The sequence below is a fragment of the Opisthorchis viverrini genome (assembly GCF_000715545.1).
Source record: "Opisthorchis viverrini unplaced genomic scaffold opera_v5_258, whole genome shotgun sequence".
In the NCBI taxonomy this organism is placed as follows: Eukaryota; Metazoa; Platyhelminthes; class Trematoda; order Opisthorchiida; family Opisthorchiidae; genus Opisthorchis; species Opisthorchis viverrini.
The window spans coordinates 533,722-546,176 of record NW_008751915.1 but is presented as its reverse complement, the minus strand read 5'-3'; positions in this window follow the sequence as shown (position 1 = coordinate 546,176).

Genomic DNA, 12,455 nt, shown 5'->3' with positions numbered 1-12,455 from the left:
TGTAATATCTCTGGGTTCTTTTTGTCTTTATACTTGTGCAAATGGGATCCATTTTAGGTACAATTTTTAAGTTGTGGGATGTTTCACATTGAAACTGCCTGTTGGGATTTTGGAGCGGCAGGAATAATGAACGCACTGGAAGTAAAGTTATGTTAATGCAAGATTAGCACTCCTGATTGTGACACGAACAGGTCAAACGTTAATCGCATGACCTTTGTATGAAGTGCAGTGAAGCAACCGTAGCTAGTCAAAACTGGCCTGGATTTGGAGTTCTCCTTCAGTATTTAGATTGGCCATGCTAGTTCCTCATTCAACGGGTGCTTTCAGTCCAGTAATTACCAATAAAACCAGTTCCAATAAATAAAACAGTATTCTCAAGTGGCGAATTTCACAAACGACACTTGGGGGAAAGCTTAATTGAGTGAAATCTCATACGATTGGGTAATACAAATGGTTTCTTGTAAATTCCGGTTTGTTCTACGACTCTTCGAGAGCCGTTATGAAATGAATAATATACTCCGTTGTGAACAAGCTCTGAATCAGTCGGATAAAAGTGTGCAAGACAAATCAGGTGGTTCTGAAGGTCTGGAACTCTATTTGTAAAGAACAACTCGCGAGAGGAGGTCAGGGAGAGGATTGATGCATGTTGTGTATTTGATTGTTTGAGTATGTAGATCGCGTGTGCGAGATATGCCTACAGCGGGAAAATAGGCGTCATGTTTCCTGTGTGAGACCGGACAACAAGGAAGATTGGCTGATAGTTTGGCTCAGCTGACTGACAAGGCGCCATTACAAAGCTAATTGGTCATGCACATTCAAATGCTGCGAAGATTTCGTCCCACAACGTTATAGTGTTCTATGAAGGAAGAACATATGTGTCCGATTGGATTATCTGCTGTGGCTATGCATAAGTTTGTAGTTGGTAAAATAGTTCTCGGCCTCCTTGCTTAGCCAACATGTGGAAAGCTGGAGGCTAACCATCATTAACTCAGAAGACATCGAAAAGAAAGGAAAGCATGTAATGTGATTACAATTTTGTATCTATGCGAAAAAAGCCCTAATAATAAGGACGGAAATACATGGTAGAAGCGGAAAATAGGTTGGTTTGCAAAAATGTTAGCCGAGAATGTCTGAAATCAGGATATCCGCCAGACAGTATACAGCGTCATCAGACTAAATCGGAAAAAGTGAAAATCTACCCTTTTTGGTGTTGTTCTTGAACTTTGCACCGTTCGTGAGAACAGTAAAAAACGAATTGGTGGTAGAAGATAGAGCGAATTGCACGGACCGGGCCTGGTGTGGAGTGAGGTCTCAAAATTTTGGAGTGACTCACTGCCGCATATAAGAGTCGAAAATGGCAATCATACTGAAGAGGGAATCATGGAGAGGTTTAACATTTCCCATGAAGAATTAATACGAGCCCAAGGAACCAAAGTTTTGATAAGAACATCGGCTTGCAATATGGGGTTGTTCGTTCTGCGGTTTAGACTTGAAGTTGCACTAGTTTTACCTGACGTGAGCGACGGTTCCTTCGACTCCGTGTCTGGCGGTCATTGCTTTTAATCGTTCAATATCCCTCAAAACGGTCTGCACCAACCTCAATAACAGAATGGAACCAACTTCGTTGTGACGTGGAAAAGACCTACCCTTTCGTTTGTACCTGTACTGGGCACGTATGTTGACATGACTGTCTGCTTTTGACTGGAAAGTGCTAAAAGCACACTGGCAAATAAGCAACCCAAACACGAAAGTTTATACGAAACTGCCACTTATGCGCACATATCTGGCTATCTTCAGGTTCATGTGTACAGGGACTGTTTACTAGTGCAAACCGATGTATCTACACAAATCTGCAAGGCTATCAGTAACTGTTTTAAACTTTCCTATAATTTGACATATAGTTACGTCTACCGTATATTCCACAGAAACTTAGGATAGCGGTTGTTTACATGACTGCTGTGTGCGATAGTATTTCTGAGGTTGCAGGACAGTAAGACCGCCCCTATATACAGCAACACAAAATGTCGTGCAGAGTTGGGTGTTGCAAAATTCTAATTTGACGAGGCAAAGTGGCGTAAAATACACACAATAGCAGCGTTCAATTCAAAGCTTTTACGGTTTCACAGGAAAATAGTTTAGCCTAATTATTGAATGTACATGTGACCAAATGAACATTCCATAGGGTTTTCGTTGCAGAGCAGGTTAAGTAGTGGGGCACGTGATGACGAGACCTTGAGTGTAATGGCAAGGAAGAGCGTGGCATCAACGACCCATAGTCGGGCGACACCGCACCCAACGTAACGTGTAAAGTATGGCAGTGAAAATCTGCTTACAAAGTTTGAGATCGCAGTAGACAAAAATGGAGGAAGCAACTAATTCTGGTAGAGCCCAGCCATAGCCAATAGCTGTTGTTGCGATATACAGCGTAGCAAATGCTGGACTAGCATTGGAATGAACAGGACACATCTGGAAGTTTGCTTCGCCCAATTCTTTATACTGTGCTGCAGATAGGGTAGTTGGAAATGGAGATATATATTGGCTATCAGACGTGGGTCAATAGATTGTTTGGATGGATAATATTGATTGATCAAATGCGTCAGCAGTTTGCATATGCGACACAAGCATTGGCATATGTAAAGGAATGTGTGGATCGCAGCGATCCACTTTCTTGCTACGACGCTACTCAAAGGAGTGTGGTCCACTGCGATTTTCAGATAGCAGAATAAACGCGTGATGTGAATCCTTCTTACCATAGGTAACAAAACGATATGCCGATTCCCTACTTTTACAACGTTTGACGTCGAATAATGACGCGTAAGGTAATGGTGAACGAGGACTACTCTACTTTCCGATGATCTTTCTTTCGGTGCGTAGCTGCCATGTTACCCGGTGGAAGCATGGGGTATGAGGTAATGCCAGGCTGCCTAGACCTAGACAGCAGTTGGAACCACTACTTTGGTATACGGCTTGTGTTTGAAACATTGAACTGACGTGCGTTTGTTTGTCAACGTCTCCCTCGATGAAAAATTGGTAGGTGAGAAGAGTACAATTAGAAAGATACGTATCAGATACGCGATTACATTCGCTTAACAAAGAAGCCATTTGGGCTGATATACGTTTGGGCGAATTTCAGCATGAATAAATATGATACAGTTATCCACATTCTAGAGTTCTACTCGTGATGATCGGTTTGAAAACAATGACGTTCAGCTGAGTTGTACACATGGTTTTGAATTAGTAAACGGAATGAATTAACTGTCCTTTGGCGCCGGACTCCAGATTTACCCTTTACACCAGACTTCACCTCTGAACTCAGACTATGTTAGCAGTTCACACTGACTCGCGTAAATAACCATTTGCCAGTGCAAACTTAGGGGATCGCAACTGACATCTAGGTTGAGTCAAACACCTCCAGACAGTAGACAGACAATCACATCTACTCAAAACTTGTGCAGGTTGTCTGAAGTTTCCCATCGGCGAATTCTGAAGCCCGTCTAGTCAGCCTTAATTTTACATCCACCTTGGGCCCCATTTTTTTAGGTCTTCTATCTTAAGTTATAAATTTCCACGAAAATATATATTACCCCACTTTACTCTGTCCTTTCTTGTTTTCACGCTAGTTTGTTGTTCATTTTAGTAAGGTAGCTCCCTCTGGTCAGACGACACGTCAGATTTGACCAATTCATTGGGTCACTTATTACACATTTCAACAGTAAACGACATCCACGCAACTCCATTCACAAGGCCTTGGCGATATCCCATTGATTGAAAATAAAGCTGTCACTAAACTGCTCACCTCATCAATCTGACCAGTTTCCACGATAATTACCTCCCAAAAATAAACAGTCTCCGGCAGGACACCTCTTAGTGTCGATGTGTTCAATTGTTCCCCTTGGAGGAGCTATTACTGTACTTCTTACCGTTTCTCCCGACAAACAATTAAATGACCTTGATCCGTCTTAATTTGATTCTATCGCATGCGGTCCTCCTCTAAATGGTGAATGTTGATTCTTGTATTGTATCAATAATGTCCGGATACTTTCGGATTATTTATCTAGCGCAGATTCAGCGACATGAATATTTGCTACCTATCTCAAGAAAGCAGCTCTTAGTTAGGTTTTTGGAGAGTGGTCACTACACACCGTCTATTTTCACACCAGACCTTTGATTCGTCAACAATCAGCTTTACTATGCCACATCCCAATGCGGGATTTCCCCACTTGGTGCTATTTAGAAGTGCATCGTCCCGTTACAAAACTGTCCATCATGAAATAAAACTGCCAGGAATGTTTTTGAACAGTCGATGAATTTGTTACCTGGTAACATTTCGCTTTTTTTCACAAATTTATAGCCATGCCAATTGGGTTACCAGATTGATCGATTTACAAAACATGCGGAGAACCAATGGATGGGATCAAATTCAAATTTTCTATACTGACTGACAGAGCACCCGCTACCTATTAAAAGTCGGGAACAGCAGTGAAAAACACATGCTACGTAAGAGCTATGGCAAATGAATATTGGCGCTGCTTTAACTGCTTTAACGCCCTCAATGTCAAGATCCAACAACATGTGTACTCGTCTTATTTCCAGAGTTGGCTATCAGGTTTGGGTACAGAGGGCTGCAAGATAAGCTAATCGACAAATACACTCATTTGCATACCGAGTTGTTTTTCACCCAGGATTCACCTGAAACACGGCTGAATCGCTCGTTGATGGTATTCTTCGGTTCTGTGTGCTGCACATAAACCACTTCATGTTTCATTTGGTACGATATTCGTGATATCGCAGTGTGCTTTCATAGAGAAAAGTGAATGCCCACAAGGTTTCTGCGAACTTCTCGAAAGCCTGCGGCGGGCTTCGCCCTTCAGCGGGCTCATCAAGTAGGCGAAGTTCGCGAGGTTCCATTAACTTTATCTTGCTTGAAGCCTAATTGCAGGAACACACTGAGTTGCGTACCGGTTTGGTTTTCACGGGTGGGGGGGGGCTCATATCAACATACCAATGGCGTCGTCACTGTAGACGGAGACATGATGGTCAGCACACAGTGGCATGATATTTCGTTTGCGTACCGTTTTCATTCCTTTTCGGGCTAATCCACGGGTCCATGTAGACCGAATGGTGTTACTTTTGATATGCACGGGCGCCAACCCCAATATTCCCATGGCATCGAGTGTGGTGTGTAACAGTTATCCTTCCTTTAAATTACTCCTCCGATCAATTTCACACCTGCACCCAATATATCCATCGTGTTTTGTCTGTCATCGTGACATGAATACGAACTTGATGGAAAACATGTCATCTCCGGTTTCGTGGCCTTTTAGAGGACGCATGTGATACCTTATTATTGTTTTCACGGTTCACCTTCATTGCACCTTCAAATATAATGGCACAATACGGTCAATCACGCACACGCACGTCAGAACTCAGTTCCCGCTCAACTCACCAGCACAGCGTGCCTCAACTGCACAGCGCATCGGCTCTTGGATCTAGCGTTAGCAAACTCGAAGCACGGACAACAAGGAACAAGTGTGGCGATAATATTGCCGAGAGGACATATCCTGCATCCGACCTCTCTTCACTCAACCTCACCAAAGACCTAGCAAACGGTTAAGTCTCTCCACTTTTGTCTGCTTCATTTATTCGATTGTATTCATATTCATAAGGTACACCTAACTTTGTGATCTCGCTTCTGATTTTCGAACTCATTGTCTATCTACCAGAGCACTAATAGGTGCAGTGCAGATAATGAGATAATAAACACCGCTTTATTGTCCCATTCACCAACTGGTGACCAGCAGCTTTCAGCGATCTACGATGCTTCTGACAAGCATGACTTCAAAGAGAAAAGACTGATCGTTTGTGTGCCTCCATTGCCCTTGGAGCTATACCGAGGTTTACCTGTGACGCCTGCAGTCTCAAACCAGGCTGGTCAATGGTTAGTGGTCTACCAGACGTGTGTAGTGAGTTGATCTTTAAAAACGGCAATGCACTGACATTTGCCGTTCTACAACACTGCCTTGTCATGAAAAAATCTGAGTGCGCAGCCGGGTCAACCATGGAGTTGGTGAGTAGCTGGGACTTACCTCAGTAGCTGTGGCACAAGGAGCAGAAGACTGAAGGTTCAACAGGTGCAAACGAATTGACTGATCGGTGAATTAACTTAATAGCCTATGCGATCTAGGTAAACGAAAATAAACAATGAAACCAGTTATCTTCGGGAACATGATCCAGTTTCACGTAGGGTCTCAAGAACGTGATCTATGTTTTTGCATGCTAACTGAGCGCAGTCGCAAACGTCTTACATACTGTCGAGAGCTACAACTGTACTAAAACGCAGATGAGCTGTTAAGACAACTCCGCTTGTTCAACTGTTCACTTGGGAAATATTGATATTTGTCATAAGGAAGAGTGGAACAGTTGATTGAGTCTTTCGGAGTCTTGATAACCCCAGTGAAAAAAAATCACGCACTTGGTAAGAGCAATGTGCCTGACTTCTCTGTAGTCTGTCAGTTTGAGAAGCAACCAGACACCTATTAAAACACAGTTTAACTACACTCTGTGCTATATGTCAAAGAAGCTGGTTTGATTGGAACGTTCTTGGAAAAATACGTCAAACTACCACACCACCTATTTGAGCTTATCATGCAGATCTTGTTAATTTCGTAAGACAGTGGAGTGATGGTCGTTGGCTTGTTCGCTGAGCTGGGCAATTTGGTTGCAAACGTTTCATCACCAATCGAGGTGACATCATCAGTGCGTAGTTGTGCGTAGCGGTGCGCGTACGTACGTAGCGGTACGTAGCGTACCGCTACGCACAACTACGCACTGATGATGTCACCTCGATTGGTGATGAAACGTTTGCAACCAAATTGCCCAGCTCAGCGAACAAGCCAACGACCATCTACGCTACCTGAGCTACCGACATTCTCCTCTATAGAAAACAGTGGAGTGACTGATATGCCAACCTTAGCAGAGCATAGTTCTCATGCAAATTTGTTGCAATGGGTAGCATTATGTCCGGCGCTAGCTGCGCGTTCGGACTACAATCGACTGAGTTTGCTGCTGTTGTTGTCGATTGGCTTATTCGGTTGAATAATTCGAACTCATGGCTTTCACTCACAACACTGCAATGATCTGCCTGCGCTCCCGATTGTTCGTATCAATGGGGATGGATTTCTAACTTTGCTTTGGAATCCTAATGGTAAGCTGAACTATGGAGCTCAGTTAAACCAGGCTAGACTAATTAACCGCGTGATTCATTTGTTTAGCGTCATATCAATTTGGACAGCAAGTGAAAGTGAATTGTCTACCTTCCGATAAATATTGCCAATGATAATGACCACTTTTACGGACAGAGGATTTTAAGGTACTTCAGTGAATACGCCGGGCTAGGACAGGTGTATGGCTAGTGAGCCTAAGCTGGTGTGTTCCGGAAGCTTGCATGCACATTCCCACCGAGAGCTCTGGTTAATGAGTGCAGTTTTCAAGTTCTGTGCAGAGGACACAGTGAAGCAGCTGAGATCAATTGCACCAATCAAGTGACGGAGACCAGCGGCATTTCCCCAATATGTAGATGAACTGCTCTAGCAAAAGTGCAGCGAATAAGCAGAGCAAAACCTGAGCATCAGATTACCAGATAAGGACTTGTGAGTTAATGATCTGAATTGACGTTCGGTTGTTTTCCTAACTGTAAAAGAGGTTGTTTAAACATTCACTTCATTTGAGATTTACTGAAGTTCTCAAAAGCACTACAGCTCGTTGATCCCTGAAATAGGTGTGTTTGACAAGCTGAAATATACGTGGTTCACGAAAAAAGTAGACGACTGCTGAAACGTGTACTCTGAGCCGAACCCTTTTTCAACGCTACTCTAATTTGAGTTCAGTTGCTACCAGCTTAATTATGACAAAAAACAAATCAGAATCAGATACCGATTGCTGTCTGTCACAGTTAATTAGACTGCTTGGACTCACTTCTGTGCGAGTTATTACATGATAACGTTCAAGGTGCATGTATCCGTAATGGAACGAAATGGTTTCAATCGAAATGGTTTCATTAGCCAGGTAGCCGTGTAAGTATATGTAACGCAATTGAGCCTTGACTGTTCCCGCTTACACACGTTTAACACATGGCCTTACGTATGCACCTCTCCCTCTCTCTCTCTCTCGCTTACAGGTATCCCTGATGAGTCACCACGACCGCCGGACAGGAGGGACTAGTCTGCTTGGAGCCCCACTCCCCTGAGTGACCTTGACCTGTTTTTCTGTACTTCACGTGACCTGTACCCATTGTTACGGTTCCGGTTTCTGTATCGAATATACGTGTGTTCGCAACGCGGTCGTTCTGCTTTCCTATCTGTACGTTATGTTTGCCGTAACTACATGTGTTGCTGTGTTTGAGTTGACCCGTTGTAATGTTGCCTTACAGCGTATTGCGTCGACTCACCCACGGTACAATACATTTGTGGTCTTCTCCGGTCGGCTCAAGCTTAATGTGTCCACCTGATGCATCTCAATAAGGACGAAACCGGCCACGAACTGTCGAAGAGTTTTGAGCAACCTTGTCAGTAGTGTCCCTTTAGAAAAATAGACTGATGCCTGGAATATCTCTAACTTGATGTGGCCTCTGTGCATCAGATCCAGCTAGGTTTCAGACGAGCCTTTTTTTAAAACTAACTTAGTGTTAGTGAAGTCCAGACATTTTGTGTTCAGTTAGAGCATGAGGTTGGGGAAAACTCGGGGAGTGCGCCTAGTTGATAAGCCTTAAGTAGCGTAAAGCTGGTCGTGAGCTACCAGGGAGTTTTAAGCAACTTTGTGAGTTGTGTTACTTCAGGAATACTTCTTAGTCTGCTCGATTGTTGCTCCAAGTATCAATGGAAACTTTTAACATTCACAGCTTGAATAGCCTAACCAAGCAACCCAAAACTATTTAATTATCCGATCTTCTAATATCGCATAGCTTATTTACGTAGTGCTTAGTGGCATGTCTTCGACACCTTAAGAGTAGAAGCGTTGGCTTGAATGCGCTAAGGCAACCATCGCTGCCGTTGGAACAAGCATGATTTCGTTGTCTGGTAAGTCATCGAACATAGCCCAGCGAGTTAAACAAAGGAACCTGAAGGCTTTGCCCGGTCACCCTGATTTAAGCCAGTGCAATTAACAAACGCGGACGTTCCTACTTTTATTCTGTCAATTTTGCTGTTGTCGTTGTTATCACTTCAGTCGCTCAAACAATTAGGATGGCGGCTAGTCTTTTCCAAATAGGACAAACAATATCGTTGTGAGCCATGCTTGCAAATGCCTTCATTCCTCCCTATTTGGATTCCCCGAAATTTCGTGCACTTCAACTGCCTTTTACTGGCTGGAACTAATCAAGCAGTGCAAAAATGCAGCTGAGCCTGCGTGTACCACTGTGTTTGATGACAACAGACTTGTCGACTTGTTAACAAACTGTAGTTGGATAATTTCACTCCTGAATTTCTGAATACGACAATCACAAACTCGAGTGAGCTTCAAAGGAATAAATGCTTTGTATGGTATGAGAGCTACGTTCTATAACATTTTTTTAAAAAAAATGTAAAATGTGAAATAGTTCAACCGGAAAACTACCAAACAAGCGGGCTGACACTAAGATATTGTACAAAGCTACTACTGTGCAAAGCTGAATTTAGCATTGCCTCTGTTTCTTCGGGAATAATAAAGACGATATTCTGACCATCGGATAAAGTGCGGATCGCAGAGTGAAAGCACACTTAATTGTCCGCACATCAATCATTTATTTTTTAACTTTTTCAATTCATTCTCACATCCGATTTTAAGTAATCGACGCAAATGTGTGAGATATCCGACTTACCTTGGTCCTTTGATGATCCCCACTATACGATCTACTAGGATTAAAACAAGCTTGTCAAGAGATATGCAACTTACTACGCTTACTTGTGCAACAAAGTTATCAGCGCGAATCATACCTATACTTGGAACTCTTCATTAAAGGTCCTCTCACTGGACCAGACACGGCTGTAAGAAAAATTAAGGTCTCATGTGCGAAAAATTATTCCTGCTCACCTGTCTGACGCATGTGCTGCAATAGAGAAAACAGAAAACAGAGATATTCTACCATACCGATTTGCATATCATTAAAGATAGGGGCAGTTTCCGATGAGATTATGTGCACAAGGCCTGGCTTCTCTGTCAGGACACTGAATTAGTGTGTGGGATTAGGGCATACAATGGTTTGCTAACAAACAATCAACCAGACCCAAGCATCTGGCGAACTATTGTGGGGGTTGACGTAAATCAACCCCTTACGCATCCCCGATGACTCCGAACAATGACCTAAGTTTTCGTGTGATGCATGTTATATATATATATATATATATGCGTACCCCACGTGGTGTGTCAAACGCGTTGCCACCATGAATAACTTAACCAATTCAGTACTTTACCAGCGCAGTTTTTAATGATTTCACGTGTATGCCTCAACCAATCATCATAATGTAACTTTGGATTTTATTATATTTTTAGATCATTGAAATGATCAGCTTTATCGTCGCCATCAAACAGAGTGGGAGATTGTTGCACCAGTACCGTGAGTGCACAGTGGTGAAAAAGACTATGATTGAAAAATGAAGTTGCCTGCTAATGCGAAGTACGGCTGAAGAACCATTAGCAAAATGTCATCCTGGAGGCGTAGCCAAGCAATTACCTGTTTCTGAGCCTGAAAATCTCCATAAACAGAATTCCTCTAGAGGGTGGCAGTACGGAAGAAATTAGTACTGAATCAAGATTACCACCCATATGAATTCGATCAGTGATTCTTGTCATGGCTGATTAAGTAGTTTACCATGCTTTCAAAGTTATCTTCTGAGCACAATTCATCGTTGTAGTAGCTTCTGCCTGACTTTCGGTCAATATTCAGTTTATCGTTCCTAAGGTATACTTTTTGTTTTCACTGTTAGAGGCCGAGTGGTGGGTAATGAACAGGGCTCCAAACGTATCTGTATGATACCTTAATCCCATCACAGTGTCTTATGACTTACTCAAATAAAAAGTATTGCAAAGAGATACCGAAGCTATTCATCGGTTGCTCGATACTCACTATGTGGGATAAGGTGTGCTTAGACAGATCTCTTCGTTGGTCTTACACCTAGCAAGTTTGCAGTATTGAAAGTCATCTGTAGTGCGGTTCAAGCCACTGTTCTGTACTCCAACGCGCTGAACAGGACACACATATACACCAGTGGGTGTTGTTCGTCGTACTCCGGTTCTTCCAGATTTTAGCCAGCCAGTGAATGAATTTCATCCTGCGTATTCTAACCAAATATCGCCCTGCTGAACTGACTAGTGATGCAATACGCATTAGATCTTCCGGGGCATGGAGGTTACAGAAACACAAAATTATAATTGGATTCTTTTTCACTGATCACGAAACTGACCATACACAACCGCACCACAAAAATTGGTGCTAACTCTGGACACCACACATATAGTACTATCAACTGGGGAGGTGCTGCTTGCGCAAACAAACGCTGGGGTTCGTTAGCATCACATTGTCCCAACGTTCATAAAACATATGGTTGGTTTGTATTAGGACCTGGTGCAAGGGAAAATCGAAATGTAAAGAAAACTCAATTTGGGATAAATGTGTTCTACAAAGATTTCGTAAACTTGTAGTAATCTTTATTGAATGTGTATTATGGATTAAATAAGTCCGTTGAATTACTGGAGGAAAAATATATAAAATATCTGAACAGATCTCAAAGACTGCAAGGAGATTCAAGGTTTTTTTCGCGCAACATCAAAATTTAAACGCTATATATAATTGGATTGAGCAATGATAATGTGTCTTGATAGACCAAAGTACCACCTCCAAAACGTGCGCAGAACATTGAGATTTCGGTTGGATTTTTCCATATTTAGCTTATCCGGGAATATCAAAGCAAACATGCCCGTCACTTAAGGACAACCCCGAAACGATCGATGCATCGAATATTCATGTTGTCGACTTTCTTTTCCATAGTCGGTTGTTATGCAATTAATTTCAACTGCTAAGGATCTAATGCAAACTAGATTTTGGGGTAATTTATGTACGTGAAACAATGAATGGAAATAAATATAAAATTCCAGGAGGTTGATCGTAAGTTAGAATGAAATAATACTGAAGGTGTTCGGGAATACGGGTGGCACGAATAAGCTGGTTGGTTTTTAGCTGGTCGCTGAGCATTCCGAAAAACGTTTCGTCACTAGAAGATGAGTCGCCGTCAATCTAGGGTTGAGTGACGATGTCTGTTGTTGTTTCCTCGATTGGCGCAGAACTTTCCTAAATCCAACTGACAGGCCCTGAAAACATACAAAAAATAGTGAAAATAACTGGTGGTTTGTGTAGTAGTAGCCCCGAAAATATTCAGTAACAACAAATTTGCGCAACGCACGCGCTCTTATGCAATAATTGCCCG